We start from the raw sequence: 17865 nt of genomic DNA on the forward strand, positions 1-17865 counted from the left end.
TTCGGAAATGTCAACTTCATGGGTAAAAATACCAACTTTTTTTTGTGTGTGAATTTATGCCGGTCTGTTTCTGTTTGTCTGTGTCACTCTGTCTGTGCCTCTGTGTCCGTCTCTCTGTCCACGTTGAAAACAATGAATGCCGCATCATATCTTCTTAACTCGCCTTCAAATGAATACCTACAGCATGACAGTTTAAAAGTTTCAGTGAGTTTTGGGAGATCATGTTTAAATCATGACTGATTGATATAAATCTAGCGATGGTTGGTTGGGTCAGTGATTATCATTTTGATTCCATCTTGATTCCCTTCCATGGCTTTGATGTAGTCGGCCCAGATGATTATTCCTCATCTCCCACGACGCCAGGCGACGGGACCATATCGTCTGTCTGTCTCTAGCCCAACAACTTCCCAGCCCTCACTTTGATCTCTTGTGCTACCATTACCAGCGTCCAGCGCTGCGCTGATGAAGGTATCGAGGGGGATTACTTCGAAGAGCTCTCGTTATCGAAGTAGGTGAAGCGCCCTCGAGGTGGTACGAGTCTCTCCTGATCCTTACCTTAACCCAGCCGGTGCCGTGGTACATACCCACAGCCTGGGTGACTAGCGGACCACAACGTAGCCTATTACAATCCTGCCACCGTTGTCCACTGTGTAGGACAAACACTACTTAAGTCTCCGTTCATACAGGCGCTCCGGGTTACGTACGGATCCTTTGCGGTAAAGAAAGATATCGTTGGAAACCTCCTCCTGCGCTTTGTGCAGTAAGCAAATGTCAAGCGAACGGATTAGCCGAGGGAAGATGATTATCTAGATGAAGGTATTAGCCCGATGAGGTGACTCGTCAGGCGAAGGGATTAGACAGGTAGACGGATTAGCCAGATTAACCATTTAGCCAAGTGAAGAATTTGACCAGGTAAAGGAATTTAGTCGCGCAAGGGAATTAACCTCGTGATAATTCTACTGTAAGGCTCACACGACTCGCCGGAAGCCCTCCTTGCCATGGGTCCCGGGAGGCAGGCTCTTGCGGGGGAGGCTGGTGAGGCAGGAGGAGGAGGAGGGCTGCCCACCCCCGCCCCAGGTCCAGGTGGCGGGAGATAAAACTATGAATATCCCTCTTGACTGTCGACCCGAGGGACGGATTCTGGGAGGTGAAGACTTTAGGAAGGGGGTCTCCTGGGTGATATGTGGGAGTGTTGACCCAGGCGACGGGCTTTGGGAGGTGAAGACTTCTGGACGGGGTTTCTTGGGAGGGTACTTGAAAGAAGAAATCTAGAAGGGGATCCACCGCCTGTTGCCATCAACCCATCACCACCACCACTCCATCATCACCACCACCATCACCACCACCACCATCTCCACCCCATTACCAGCACCATCGCCACCATCACCACCACCGTACTAGTACATCACCACACCACCACCAGTACTCCACCCTCACCGCCACCATCCACTGGCCGGTAGGTTCAGACTCCATTGTGTTGTTCCTTTGCTCTCGTGTTCTTTGTTTCTGGAACGGAGACTTCGTCGACTTGTCCCTCTGAAGTGTTTTTTTCTCTCTCTGTATTGGAGCTGTACCTCCCGTTATGGTACCATCCCTCACCACACCGACTGTACCTGTAACTGTACCACGAATGGTTCACTCTGTGAGGTTCTTCAGACGTGGGTGGGAGAATTGTGTGATATAGAGGTGATGGAAAACGTTTGGTCTAACTCGAGAGAAATCTCGCGGCCTTGGCTGTGAAAATGGTTGGTTATAATACCACTTACATTTGATAAGTGTTCCGTTTACTTTATACTTTTATAGTATGAAAAGTGTGTGTGTTTACTTATAAGTTTGCAGTTGCAAGTAGCGGGTGTAGGGGTATGTGTGTGTGTATGTGTATCGTGAGGTGACCCGGGGTCTGTGTCGTAAAGTAACACAGTGTTTGTGTCGTAAAGTAACACAGTATTTGTGTCGTAAAGTAACACAGTATTTGTGTCGTAAAGGAACTCAGTATTTGTGTCGTAAAGTAACACAGTGTTTGTGTCGTAAAATAACACAGTGTTTGTGTCGTAAAGTAACACATTGTTTGTGTCGTAAAATAACACCTTGTTTGTGTCGTAAAGTAACACAGTGTTTGTGTCGTAAAGGAACTCAGTATTTGTGTCGTAAAGTAGCACAGTGTTTGTGTCGTAAAATAACACAGTGTTTGTGTCGTAAAGGAACTCAGTATTTGTGTCGTAAAGTAACACAGTGTTTGTGTCGTAAAGTAACACAGTGTTTGTGTCGTAAAGTAACACAGTGTTTGTGTCGTAAAGTAACACAGTGTTTGTGTCGTAAAATAACACAGTGTTTGTGTCGTAAAGTAACACATTGTTTGTGTCGTAAAGTAACACCTTGTTTGTGTCGTAAAGTAACACAGTGTTTGTGTCGTAAAGTAACACAGTGTTTGTGTCGTAAAATAACACAGTGTTTGTGTCGTAAAGTAACACAGTGTTTGTGTCGTAAAGTAACACAGTGTTTGTGTCGTAAAGTAGCACAGTGTTTGTGTCGTAAAATAACACAGTGTTTGTGTCGTAAAGTAACACAGTGTTTGTGTCGTAAAATAACACAGTGTTTGTGTCGTAAAGCAACACAGTGTTTGTGTCGTAAAGTAACACAGTGTTTGTGTCGTAAAATAACACAATGTTTGTGTCGTAAAGCAACACAGTGTTTGTGTCGTAAAGTAACACAGTGTTTGTGTCGTAAAATAACACAGTGTTTGTGTCGTAAAGCAACACAGTGTTTGTGTCGTAAAGTAACACAGTGTCTGTGTCGTAAAGTAACACAGTGTTTGTGTCGTAAAGTAACACAGTGTTTGTGTCGTAAAGTAACACAGTGTTTGTGTGCTGTGTAGGGACATGATGTTTGTATGTTCCTGTGTGAACCACTGTGAGTGGAAAGTGTTGCATGTGTTTGTGTGTGTGTGTGTGTGTGTGTGTGTGTGTGTGTGTGTGTGTGTGTGTGTGCGTGTGTGTCTTAATGTAAGATGCATTAATGACCTCCCATATTTCCGGTCGTTACTTAGTGCGTCATGATTTACAATGTATTGTCCAGCATGCATTCAACCTGTGTTTAATTTCGTCATGTTTTCCCCCACAGCAGTTGTGCTGGCTTCATGGTCTCCTGAGTGACGTCATGACTGCCAGACTCCATGATACCTCTCCTCTCATGACGGTACGTTATGTAATTTGTTATCCAAACCTGAGGTACATTATCAGTGGTCACGCGTGTTATTTAGCGTATGGTTATTGGTGGATGTTCTGTAGTTGTATTCCCCATTTACGTATGTCATTTGTCGAGACGGTAAGGTGAGGTGCGGATTGTGGCAACGCACTGGGTTATAATCAAAGAGCCCGGCTCACATTAATCACCTCTTTGATTAATATTTACGATCAATTTACCTTGGCAATCAGACTAAGTTGCTTAAGCTAGATTTATAGAGTAATTAAGACGAGCAGCGGGGTGTCAACCTTTTGAAACATATATCTCCTCTAATTTTTATAATCTCATATCGATCTTCATTTCGACATATTTGTTCTGGTAACAGAATCAGAAGCCTTTTTTAAAGCCAGCAGCAGGAGCGACGTTCTCCAACGTGGCAAAATAATAATAATGCCAATAATGCCACAGCACCACACATGTTATTAGCCTTATCACGTCCTCTACACCAGAACTTCCTTGACACACACGGTAAGAATATAAACCTCCCGATACTTCACACATACTTTTTCCCTCTTCCTGTCCCTCCTCCTTCTCCTCCTTCCCTCTTCCTTCTCCCCTCCTCCTCCTCCTCCTCCTCCTCCTCCTCCTCCTCCTCCTCCTCCTCCTCCTCCTCTTTCTCCTCCTCCTCCAACCTCATACCTCACTCCTACGTGATCTGTGTCTGACCAATAGTTAGAGTTCCTTTGTGGCTTCTGGTCACACGTAGTGAGTATCGATAATCTGGTACGGGAAATGATACTACACACACACCACTGGCCACCAGTCACCTCGTTAGGGTCGGCGCTGGAGTGACCCACACTCCGTGGGGAGAGAAAGATATAACGTGGGACGTATTACACTCGTTCTTAGTGGGACGTAACGGGATGAATATCCCTAAACCCTGGGACTCCACTCGTACGCATATAGATAAACTCCACCGCAGCTTTCATGTGTGTGTAATCACACACACACACACACACACACACACACACACACACACACGCACACATACACACGCACACATACACACACACACACACATACACACACATGCCTATGGGTACCTGGTACAGGCTATGGTGTGTGTAGGTGTATACGTAGGAGTAAAGAAATGTTTCATTATATACAAGGTTAAGAAGACGGGGCAACGCGAGTGTAAAACTCTCTCCCTTGTAGATACACAAATTGTAAAGACAGATAGTATTTACAGCAGCAGCAGCAGCAGCAGTGTGGACACCCAAGTTATTCTGTACTTCTGGCCAAGATTCAGACAGACTATAGCTTCTTCAGGCCTAGTGAATAAGTAAGGCAAGGGAGTAAGTTCCCGGGGGGCTCCAGAATACAGCACATCTTCCATAGAATTTTCTCACCGTGGTGAAGTGTGGTGTAGAAATAATACGAGCACAGGTTGTGAGAGGATGAGGGACTCATACTGGCATTCTTATGAGAATTAACACGACCACTACCACGACATGTTTGTGACGTAGCTGTGACTAACACTTGATGATGATGATGATGATGTGGATAACCATAAATAAAAGAATGGGAGAAGTATTGAAAATTGAAATATAACTGTATGTTAATGTTAGAATATCTACTGATTGACACGCCTGATTGCTTGCCTACAAGCTTTCTCTTTTTCTGTTCTTCACTCTTTTATTCATAACCTTAGGATTTAACATTCAAAAGCTTGAATAAGTTAACAGGATCGTTTTGAAGTTTTGGGTGAGGATATTCGTCACCTTAAAGCTGAGAGTTAATCTTGTATTAGTCCAGACCTAAGTCAAGCTCGGAATTTATATCTTGAATGACATCAGGCAAGGTAGATTATCACGAACGTACAGTTATAGCTAGATATGTTAGGAGGAGGCTGGGTGAAGACGATTATGAAAGCTGCACGATAAATGGGTAAAAAAGATCAAGAGAAGAATTAAAGGATGAATCATCTGGAAATATAGGATCGGGGAATTTATTACTGGGTGTGGAGAAGAGGATCAGATGTTACAACAGTAGGGGGAAGAAATGAAGAAACAGTGGAATCAAATCAGAGATCATGAAAAGTGTCATCAGATGGAAGAGGAAGTTAGGAAACTGAGAAATTTATTCGGTAAATCATTTAAAGGAATTTGAAAATACTGCATCCAGAAGAAAGATGGTGCAATGAATGAAAAGTTTTGGAGGAAAAGGTCGAAAGGATCTACTCCAGATATCCTTCAAAAGAACAAATGAAGAAAACATCCATAACATTGAGATCAGACACTGTTCTTTGCGCCGAGCTGAGAACTGGAGCAAATTCTGGTCTTGGTGAGAGGAAGCAGCAAGTACTGATTGATGATGTGCAACAGAGACTTAAGGAAAATGTAACAGATGCGATAGATATTGTTAAGTGAAGCTGTAGAAAGAATAATGTGCAGTGTTCAATACACAACAGTCAGGGAAGTATATTTTACTGAATGGAAGGCTTAGAATATAGCCTGAATAAGTGTGAAGATACGCTTGATAAACCACTTGTTGTTCATGGTACCACTGGAGGATGGTAGATGCCCAGAGAATGTGGAAGAAAGCAAATGTCAGACATATATTCAAGAAATGGGATCAGGAGTTTGCACTGAAGTAGATATTAGTCTTTCATACGAGTATGATCTGTAGATTACTGGAGACGTAACCAGGAAGTAAATGAATGAACATGCAAAGGAGAAACTACCTAAGCGAAAGATAACACGGAATTAGGGGAAAGAGGCCGTGTGTAACAAATCTCTTAGACTTCCATGACGGAGTGAATTCCGTTTTAGTCCAAAAAGAAGGTTGGATTGTTTGAATCAAGGCCGCCTGAAGGCATTTGACACCGTATCACAAAGAAGGTAAGTAGAGAATCTGCATCTTCAGGCAGGAATAAGGAGGCGACTCCTTCGATGGATGGAAGATACCTCAGTGGAAGGAATAAAGGGCGCATTTCAGTCGAACCTTTTCGAAATGGGTTTGGGTCACCAGTGGCTTGCCTCAAGGTTCACTCCTGGGACCATTGCTCATGAGTCTATGTAAATGATCGGCCAAAAGTGTTGGACTCGCACGTGAACATGTTTGCAGATGATGCTAAGGTGATGAGGGAAGTTAACTGTGAGGAAGATTGTGTCAACATACAAGATAACTTTGACAAATTTCGAATTCTGTTTGATATACGGTTGATGAAATTCGACTTACGTTAATGTAAAGTACTGAAGATAGATACTGAAGATAGGAGAAGGCCCCGATATAAACATTATTCAGTGGGAGATATACTGTTGGATAATGTGTATGAAAATGACGTCGGCGTTGACATTTTGCCTAACCTGTTTCCAGAGCCCCACCTCAGAACTGTGCGCGAGACAAGTTGGCTGCTGGTAAACACCGGAATCCCATGGAACGCATTCCAGTACTTGGATGAGTATTTATTCAGTATACTGTTCTCATTATATATCAAACCCAACTTAGAAGATATTTCTTAAGCTTGGTAACCGCTCTAAAAGAAAGGAAAAACTAATAGAGAAGGTCCAGAGGAGAGCAACAAAGATGGGATTAGTATTATATGAGCTGAGTGACAGTGAGAGTTAGAGACCATAAGTTAGTCTACCATAGAAGAGACAAGAGAAAATGGTGACATGATGACAACTGTTAAGGTTTGAAACCAAGTTTACCAAATGGCGTCCTAGCTTCGTCTCTTCAATGTATATCAACTGACTGTTATATTTCTCTCTTGTGTCTCCCCTGATGATGTGATTGTTACACGAAAGTGCACTTGGGAACTTTTCGTGTTTCATTTTCCCCGTGGACTCATAGGTATATCTTGATCACGCGCAAAATTGTGATCCTTTCCAATATATATATATATATATATATATATATATATATATATATATATATATATATATATATATATATATATATATATATGCAGTCGATGATGCGGTACGCGGCCGGAATTTAAAAACTGGTAACATATTGCGTTTCATGGGCAGGAAACGAGCACATAGAAGCAGTTTCAGTTGGGCAATAAGAGGGTTGAGTAATGAGTAACACACACACACACACACACACATATATATATATATATATATATATATATATATATATATATATATATATATATATATATATAGATATATATATATATATATATATATATATATATATATATATATATATATATATATATATATATATATATATATATATATATATATAGATAGATAGATAGATAGATAGATAGAGAGAGAGAGAGAGAGAGAGAGAGAGAGAGAGATTTTCTGTTTGTGATTTACCACATCCGGATTAATAAACAATCGTTTTCTTACTATTGTATGTGCTGACACAGAGCAGATGTTGTGCGATGAGAGAGGCTTCGGTTCAGCAATGAGAGAGAACATCACTTGTGCCTCTAATGTTTCATGAATCCAGGTCGTCTCTGACGACCCCATCATGAAGCCTTATGTCTCTACCAAAGGGTTTACTTACACTTTGAATCGTACCTTGAATTGATCATGCGTGAATATTAAGCATTAATCCAGTCGTCCACAGTAAAGAATTCGTCATGTCAGATTCGGGGGAAGATAATGGCAAAGGATTAAAAGATAAACAGTCGTGTAGGTCAGGCGATGTGTTGATCTGTGTCTGGGTCATCTTCATAGTGGTGTGGGATTGGCTGATGACCTACGATACACTACACTGATGACCTGCGATACACTACACTGATGATCTGCGATACACTACACTGATGACCTGCGATACTCTACACTGATGACCTGCGATACACTGCACTGATGACCTGCGATACACTACACTGATGACCTGCGATATACTACACTGATGACCTACGATACACTACACTGATGACCTGCGATACACTACACTGATGACCTGCGATACACTACACTGATGACCTGCGATACACTACACTGATGACTTACGAGACACAACACTGATGACCTGCGATACACTACACTGATGACCTACGATACACTACACTGATGACCTGTGATACACTACACTGATGACCTGCGATACACTACACTGATGACTTACGATGCACTACACTGATGACCTGCGATACACTACACTGATGACCTACGATACACTACACTGATGACCTGCGATACACTACACTGATGACCTGCGATACACTACACTGATGACCTACGATACACTACACTGATGACCTGCGATACACTACATTGATGACCTACGATGGACTACCATGATGACCTGCGATAGACTGTTTTTGCAATCATCTCATTTTCTCTTTTACTTGAGTTTGGGAACGTGTTTTGTCTGTTTCTTCAGAGACAAGTCCACAACCACAGACCCTTTCTGTCGATTCCCGATCCTCGTCTGTGCCACAAGAGAAGCAGTTTCTGCTGAAGAAACAGCAAAGCTTTCTTAATTATCCCATCACTGTCGTTATATCCATATTCACAGCTGTCATATTCACCAACACCACCATCATGGTCACTACCCAAGACGTTTACGACTCTCAGTGTCATTATCACTTTCAAAATGAACATAAAAGTCCTTTGACGCGTCATTTTATCACAATCTTCATGATCATCATCATTGTCACCATCACCACCATGATGACCAGCTGTGTCAGTGGTGTTGACCAGCTGTGTCAGTGGTGTTGACCAGCTGTGTCAGTGGTGTTGACCAGCTGTGTCAGTGGTGTTGACCAGCTGTGTCAGTGGTGTTGACCAGCTGTGTCAGTGGTGTTGACCAGCTGTGTCAGTGGTGTGCTCCCATCTTTATGTATTGCATCAGTTCGTGACACAGTGAAGACGACAGAGGTGAGCAGCGTTATACGAGAGCGAGCAGTGAATACCACGAGTTCCCGTGGAGGACACATAGTCATGGCTCTCACAAACACGAGGTCAGACCTAAACACGGATAAAGTGATATCGTATTAACCTTATTTCCCCCCTAGAGGTCGCCTGTGGCTCACGTGGATTGTGTTCCTCAGGGGGGACCCCAGGGGCAGGCCAGCCACAGGGGTGGGGACTGTTATTCTACGCTTGTTTTAACAGATAGCCAGAACTGCACACGTTCCCCAGCCACACATCAAACCCCCTCCAGCGTTGGTGGGATGTGGTCTGGTCCACCAGCCTCACCCCAGGGTACTTGAGACGTGTTCTGCTCCACCAGCCTCACCCCAGGGTAGTTGAGACGTGTTCTGGTCCACTAGCCTCACCCCAGGGTAGTTGAGACGTGTTCTGGTCCACTAGCCTCACCCCAGGGTAGTTGAGACGTGTTCTGGTCCACCAGCCTCACCCCCAGGGTAGTTGAGACGTGTTCTGGTCCACCAGCCTCACCCCAGGGTAGTTGAGACGTGTTCTGGTCCACCAGCCTCACCCCAGGGTAGTTGAGACGTGTTCTGGTCCACCAGCCTCACCCCAGGGTAATTGAGACGTGTTCTGGTCCACTAGCCTCACCCCAGGGTAGTTGAGACGTGTTCTGGTCCACCAGCCTCACCCCAGGGTAATTGAGACGTATTCTGGTCCACCAGCCTCACCCCAGGGTAGTTGAGACGTATTCTGGTCCACCAGCCTCACCCCAGGGTAATTGAGACGTATTCTGGTCCACCAGACTCACCCCAGGGTACATAAGACATGGTCTAGTTCCCTATGCTCACCCACCAGAGACTGGGGGCACCAACCACCCCTTCCCCAGGCATCCACACACACCCAGCCAAGGGACCTAACCAAGCTGCTCCCACGTTATGGTGTTAGCTGTGTGCGGGTCCTACACTCCCCATCAGGATATGTTCTCCTCCTCACTCAGGTGGAGATTTTACTTACCCCTAATGTCTGGGTCTTTGTTACGTACCTACCGTATCTAGTACAATATAAGGCACCGTATACAGTAGAATATGAGGCACCGTATCTAGTAGAATATAAGGTACCGTATACAGTAGAATATGAGGCACCGTATCTAGTAGAATATAAGGTACCGTATACAGTAGAATATGAGGCACCGTATCTAGTAGAACATGAGGCACCGTATCTAGTAGAACATGAGACAGGAGTCGGTCTTCACAATGAGCGTCATCTCAAGGTACAGTTGATGTGTCTCATATCGTTTTATGAATATTTACGATCCATCAATGCCGACATTTGTCAATGATTGTTACTTAATGTATTTTGCTCCACCACTCCAACAGTTGATACATACTACACACATCTGTATCTTCACCACTCCAGCACTTGATACATACTGCACACATCTATATCTCCACCACTGCAGCACTCGATACATACTACACACATCTATATCTCCACCACACCAGCACTCGATACATGCTACACACATCTATCTCCACCACTCCAACACGATACATACAACATACATCATTCTCCACTACTCCAGCACTTGATGCATTCTACACACATCTATCCCCACCACTCCAACACGATAACATACCACATAATCTATCTCCACCACTTCAGCAATTGGAACATCTCCAACAACTTTATCCCCAACTCTCCACCATATTCTGCAGCCAGATGGTAGCCATGTCTCTCCCTTTCTCCACCATTCTCCGACACCGTAGTTCACCATCTTTCTTCTCCCTCAAGCCTCCAACATTGAGCAATACAGTTAACGTGGGTTCGATAACACACACACACACACACACACACACACACACACACCCACACACTCACACACACACACCCACACACACACACACCCACACACACACACACACACACACACACACACCAACGTCTGCCATATACATTACATCAACCTTGGCTGATTTACCATAACTCAGAGACTTAATTGGCAATTTAACTTCATCAGCAACCAGGCGTGTCAGGCCCCTGGCGTTACTGCCCTTTGAGGCAGCCGCTTTTCCTCCTGGTAATGCTGCCTCTCTGCGGTCGTTGAGGCAAGGCTGCCTCTCTACGGTCGTCGAGGTAAGGCTGCCTCTCTGCGGTCGTTGAGGCAATGCTGCCTCTCTGCGGTCGTTGAGGCAAGGCTGCCTCTTTGCGGTCGTTAAGGCAATGCTGCCTCTCTGCGGTCGTTGAGGCAATGCTGCCTCTCTGCGGTCGTTGAGGCAAGGCTGCCTCTCTGCGGTCGTTGAGGCGAGGCTGCCTCTGTGCGGTCGTTGAGGCAAGGCTGCCTCTCTGCGGTCGTTGAGGCAAGGCTGCCTCTCTGCGGTCGTTGAGGCAATGCTGCCTCTCTGCGGACGTTGAGGCAAGGCTGCCTCTCTGCGGACGTTGAGGCAATGCTGCCTCTCTGCGGTCGTTGAGGCAAGGCTGCCTCTCTGCGGTCGTTGAGGCGAGGCTGCCTCTTTGCGTTATGAATTATACATTTCCTTGATAACTATATTTTTTCTGTCTCCATATTGTTTGATATGTGATGGTAACTGCTGGCATCTATCATGAAAAATCTATACTCTATCCACTCAGTTATTTATCTATATCTGATTCTATCCAGAACTCTCTCTCTCTCTCTCTCTCTCTCTCTCTCTCTCTCTCTCTCTCTCTCTCTCTCTCTCTCTCTCTCTCTCTCTCTCTCTCTCTCTCTCTCTCTCTCTCCCTCTCCCTCTCCCTCTCTCTCCCTCCCCCCCCCCCCTCTCTCTCTCTCTCTCTCTCTCTCTCTCTCTCTCTCTCTCTCTCTCTCTCTCTCTCTCTCTCTCTCTCTGCCTTAAACAGGAGCATAAGCTCATGTCCAAACATTGTTATTACACTGCCTCTCTGTGAAAGCATCAGAGAGAGAGAGGAGGAGGATAAAGTAATGTAACGCGTATTGGAAGCTTGAAGTAAATTAAATATGGTTTGCAATGTCCGCAGACTATTTTTTTTTTCTTTTCATCCCGCCAACATTTCTTCAGCGAAGGGAGAGAACATATTGTTCTTCTTCCATGCGTTCTTGTGTCCTCTGGGGGCACCCAAGCGCTAATCCGTACGTGTGATGGAAACTTTTATTTTCTAACAACTTTTGTGTTTTGAAGCAGGATTGCGTGCGTGCGTGCAGGCACAGTGGTGTGTGCCGGGGTGAAGGGTCACTGGGGACCAGTAATAATCTGTATCTCCATATTTCCGCCATATTTCCGCCATATTTCCGCCATATTTCCTCCATATTTCCGCCGTCATCATTAATTTCTCATTTTTTCTTTCCCAGTTTCTGTTTGCTCCTCTGTTCTGTCTTCACAAACATATTCATTGCGTTGCTTGATATTTCCTCTTCTTATCTTCCTTGATCGTGTTGGAAAACAGAAATCCTGGAGTTACCCCCATCTTAGCCCCATGACACAAGCTCTGTGACCTTTTCCTCCTGACCCCTCCTGCGTCTGACCCCGTGTGACCCCCGTAGCCTTAGTAGCAATATCAGGTCTGTGGTTCAGTTAAAGATGAGCGAGTTTACCAGTCCGGCGGCGACCCATCCAGTTCTTAAATTGCAGCAATGAAAAGAACGTTACTTAAAATTCATGTTGAGCGAGCAATCGATTATGCAAATGTTTAGCACGGTCATCGCCGTCCTCTTCCTCCCCCTCACCCACACACACACACACACACACACACACACACACACACACACACACACACACACACACTCAAAATCCCCCCAGGGGTCAGTTCCTGGTACCCCCTCCCTCCCTCCCGACTTCTCCCGGAACATCAAAACAACAACAACAACAACAACAACAGTGGATTACAATAGTGTACAAAAAAAAGAATGGAATTCGTGTATTATCATGGATGATGTTGGCCATGCGAGGTGTGATTACCGGCTGGGATATGTCCCACAACTCGACGAAATATTAACGAAGTCCTCTCCCTCTCACACACAGCGAGGAAGGTCTCTCATGCAGGAGGGACCTGAGGACAGTACAAGGCTGCTGTGAGGACCTGGGTCTGACAGCCTCTGTGGTTCTGGAACCCTCGTAATGTAAGACCAGAATCTTGGTTTCAGATCCTCCTAAAGACAACAGACGACGTAACACAGAGAGCCTGGGTCTCGTGGGGGCCCGGGTGGGATAACAAGCTCAGCCCTCTAGGCCCAGTGCTTAGGGTCCCTTACCACCACCGGCGTGGGGGCCGCCCTAGAGCATAGGGCTCCCACCTCCTGAGTTGTAGGGAGGTTTAATCTCACACATCAACCAAAAACAACAACAGAAAGTCTCCCTACGGTTCTTCAAGGAAAAAAACCATTTTCAAACTCACGTTACTGTGGCCCCGCTTTCATGATGTGACACCGTACTGTACCCTCTTTAGAAAACTCCCGCTCCGGAGACCTCGTGGAAGGCATCAACCTCCAGCGTCTCGAGAAATCGGAACAGAGACCTCGTTTGGTGCTGAGGTTAATTTTCTGCAGTGCTGAGTACGGCTGAGATGGCGGGATGTTGCCACGGTTATCACGAGTCCGGAGGAAGGACGCATAAATTCCTGTAGCAGGTCCTGTTTACCTCCGGCCACTCTCGGTGAGTAGAGGTCCGTGGGTGGGCCAGAAACGGGAGGGCTGGAGGTTAGGGCGAGGAGGTCTGCCTAAGAGATGGTGCAAGACCTTGAGGGGCACGAAACTCAGCGTGTGTGAGGCACCTCAGGCCAGAGTGAACGGCGGGAGTCGGTGTCCGCAGAGAAGTCAGCCCCCCAGCAGCCGGGGACCTGTGGAGACCAGGTCAACGTGGAGGACTTTTCCCGCCTTCTGCCTCACTGTGGAGTTGCAGCAGCTTCCTTACTCGTTGGTGCATCACGCGAAGTTACATGTATTACGTTGGATTCCTTTACTATATTTCATGTGTCTCATTACTTTCATGTGCAATCTATCCCAAATGAGTGTTTGTGTTTATCTTCCGGTCTTCTGTGGTCAGTTTTCCGGCGTGTCTGTATCAGCTTCTGTTGTCGGTAGTTTGTTATCCAAGTACATTTCTTACACATGTTCCATCGTTCTCTCTTACATGTGTTCGTGATTGCAAATAATACAAGTTTCAAGGTTATATTTTTTGACATAAGATCATGGCTGTGTTTTTGACATACTGCTCATGGTTGTGTGTCTTACATGCTGCCCATGGTTGTATCTTACATACTGCCCACGGTTGTATGTCTTACAAACTCCCCATATTTGTATGTCTTACTTACTGACCATGGTTGCATGTCTTACATACTGCCCATGGTTGTATGTCTTACATACTGCCCATGGTTTTATGTCTTACATGCTGCCCATGGTTGTATGTCTTACATACTACCCATGGTTGTATGTCTTACATACTTCCCATAGTTGTATGTCTTACATACTGCAATGGTTGTATGTCTTACATACTGCTCATGGTTGTATGTCTTACATACTGCCCATGGTTGTATGTCTTACATACTACCCATGGTTGTATGTCTTACATACTACCCAATGTTGTATGTCTTATATACTGCCCATGGTTGTATGTCTTACATACTGCCCATGCTTGTATGTCTTACATACTCCCCATGGTTGTAAGTCTTATATACTCCCCATGGTTGTATGTCTTACATGCTGCCCATGGTTGTATGTCTTACATACTCCCCATGGTTGTATGCCTTACATGCTGCCCATGGTTGTATGTCTTACATACTCCCCATGGTCGTATGTCTTACATACTGCCCATGCTTGATTGTCTTACATACTCCCCATGGTTGTAAGTCTTACATACTCCCCATGGTTGTATGTCTTACATGCTGCCCATGGTTGTATGTCTTACATACTCCCCATGGTTGTATGTCTTACATACTGCCCATGGTTGTATGTCTTACATACTGCCCATGCTTGTATGTCTTACATATTGCCCATGGTTGTATGTCGTACATACTCCCCATGGTTGTGTGTCGTACATACTCCCCATCGTTGTATGTCTTACATGCTGCCCATGGTTGTATTTCTTACATACTCCCCATCGTTCTATATCTTACATACTGCCTATGGTTGTATGTCTTACATACTGCCCAAGGTTGCATGTCTTACATACTGCCCATGGTTGTATGTCTTTCATACTCCCCATGGTTGTATGACTTACATACTGCCCATGGTTGTTTGTCGTACATACTGCCTATGGTTTTATGTCTTACATACTCCCCATGGTTGTATGTCTTACATACTGATAATGGTTATATGTCTTATATACTCCCCATGATTGTGTGTCTTACATACTCCCCATGGTTGTATGTCTTACGTACTCCCCATGGTTGTATATCTTACATACTTCCCATGGTTGTATTTCTTACATGACCGTGGTTGTATGTCTAACATACTCCCCATGGTTGTGTGTCTTACATACTGCCCATGGTTGTATGTCTTACACACTCCCCATGGTTGTATGTCTTACATACTGCCCATGGTTGTATGTCTTACATACTCCCCAAGGTTGTATGTCTTACATGCTGCCCATGGTTGTATATCTTGCATACTGCCCATGGTTGTATGTCACACATACTGCCCATGGTTGTATGTCTTACATACTCCCATGGTTGTATTTCTTACATGTTGCCATTGTTTGTATGTCTTACATACTCCCCGTGGTTGTATGTCTTACATACTGCCCATTATTGTATGTCTTACATACTCCCCGTGGTTGTACTTCTTACATACTCCCCATGGTTGTATCTCTTGCATACTCCCCATGGTTATATTTCTTACATACTCCCCATGGTTGTATGTCTTACATACTGCCCATGGTTGTATGTCTTACATACTGCCCATGCTTGTATGTCTTACATATTGCCCATGGTTGTATGTCGTACATACTCCCCATGGTTGTGTGTCGTACATACTCCCCATCGTTGTATGTCTTACATGCTGCCCGTGGTTGTATTTCTTACATACTCCCCATCGTTCTATATCTTACATACTGCCCATGGTTGCATGTCTTACATACTGCCCATGGTTGTATGTCTTTCATACTCCCCATGGTTGTATGACTTACATACTGCCCATGGTTGTTTGTCGTACATACTGCCTATGGTTTTATGTCTTACATACTCCCCATGGTTGTATGTCTTACATACTGATAATGGTTATATGTCTTATATACTCCCCATGATTGTGTGTCTTACATACTCCCCATGGTTGTATGTCTTACGTACTCCCCATGGTTGTATATCTTACATACTTCCCATGGTTGTATTTCTTACATGACCATGGTTGTATGTCTAACATACTCCCCATGGTTGTGTGTCTTACATACTGCCCATGGTTGTATGTCTTACACACTCCCCATGGTTGTATGTCTTACATACTGCCCATGGTTGTATGTCTTACATACTCCCCAAGGTTGTATGTCTTACATGCTGCCCATGGTTGTATATCTTGCATACTGCCCATGGTTGTATGTCATACATACTGCCCATGGTTGTATGTCTTACATACTCCCATGGTTGTATTTCTTACATGTTGCCATTGTTTGTATGTCTTACATACTCCCCGTGGTTGTATGTCTTACATACTGCCCATTATTGTATGTCTTACATACTCCCCGTGGTTGTACTTCTTACATACTCCCCATGGTTGTATCTCTTGCATACTCCCCATGGTTATATTTCTTACATACTCCCCATGGTTGTATGTCTTACATACTACCCATGGTTGTATGTCTTACATATTCCCCATGGTTGTATGTCTTACATACTCCCCATGGTTATATGTCTTACATACTCCCCATGGTTGTATGTCTTACATACTCCCCATGGTTGTACTTCTTACATGATGCCCATGGTTGTATGTCTTACATACTCCCCATGGTTGTATGTCTTACATACTGCCCATGATTGTATGTCTTACATACTCCGCATGGTTGTACTTCTTACATGCTGCCCATGGGTGTATGTCTGCATACTGCCCATGGTTGTTGCTTACATACTGCCCATGGTTGTATGTCTTACATGCTGCCCATGGTTGTATGTCTTACATATTTCCCATGGTTGTATGTCTTACATACTGCCCATGTTTGTATGTCTTACATGTTGCCCATGGTTGTATGTCTTACATACTGCCCATGGTTGTATCTTACATACTTCCCATGATTGTATGTCTTACATACTCCCCATGGTTGTATGTCTTGCATACTGCCCATGGTTGTATGTCTTACACACTGCCCATGGTTGTATGTCTTACATGCTGCCCATGCTTATATGTCTTACATACTGCCCATGGTCGTATGTCATACATACTGCCCATGGTTGTATGTCTTACATACTGCCCATGGTTGCATGTCTTACATACTGCCCATGGTTGTATGCCTTACATACTGCCCATGGTTGTATGTCTTACAAACTCCCCATGGTTGTATGTCGTACATGCTGCCCATGGTTGTATGTCTTACATACTGCCCATGGTTGTATGTCTTACATACTGCCCATGGTTGTATGTCTTACATACTGCCCATGGTTGTATGTCTTACATACTGCCCATGGTTGTATGTCTTACATACTGCCCATGGTTGTATGTCTTACATACTACCCATGGTTGTATGACTTACATACTCCCCATGGTTGTATGTTACATACTCCCATGGTTGTATGTTACATACTCCCCATGGTTGTATTTCTTACGGGCTGCCCATGGTTGTATCTCTTACATACTGCCCATGGTTGTATGTCTTACATACTGCCCATGGTTGTATGTCTTACATACTGCCCATGGTTGTATGTC

The 17865-nt window shown here is 44.6% G+C and overlaps 1 protein-coding gene across 1 annotated transcript in view; it reads right to left on the reverse strand.

The window, feature by feature from the left end:
- LOC139754657 (uncharacterized) overlaps nucleotides 1-17865 on the reverse strand; it is a 322443-nt gene that overhangs the window by 176848 nt on the left and 127730 nt on the right. The gene's annotated exons all lie outside the window — the stretch shown is intronic.

Source organism: Panulirus ornatus, chromosome 17 (assembly GCF_036320965.1).
Source record: "Panulirus ornatus isolate Po-2019 chromosome 17, ASM3632096v1, whole genome shotgun sequence".
Classification (NCBI taxonomy): domain Eukaryota; kingdom Metazoa; phylum Arthropoda; class Malacostraca; order Decapoda; family Palinuridae; genus Panulirus; species Panulirus ornatus.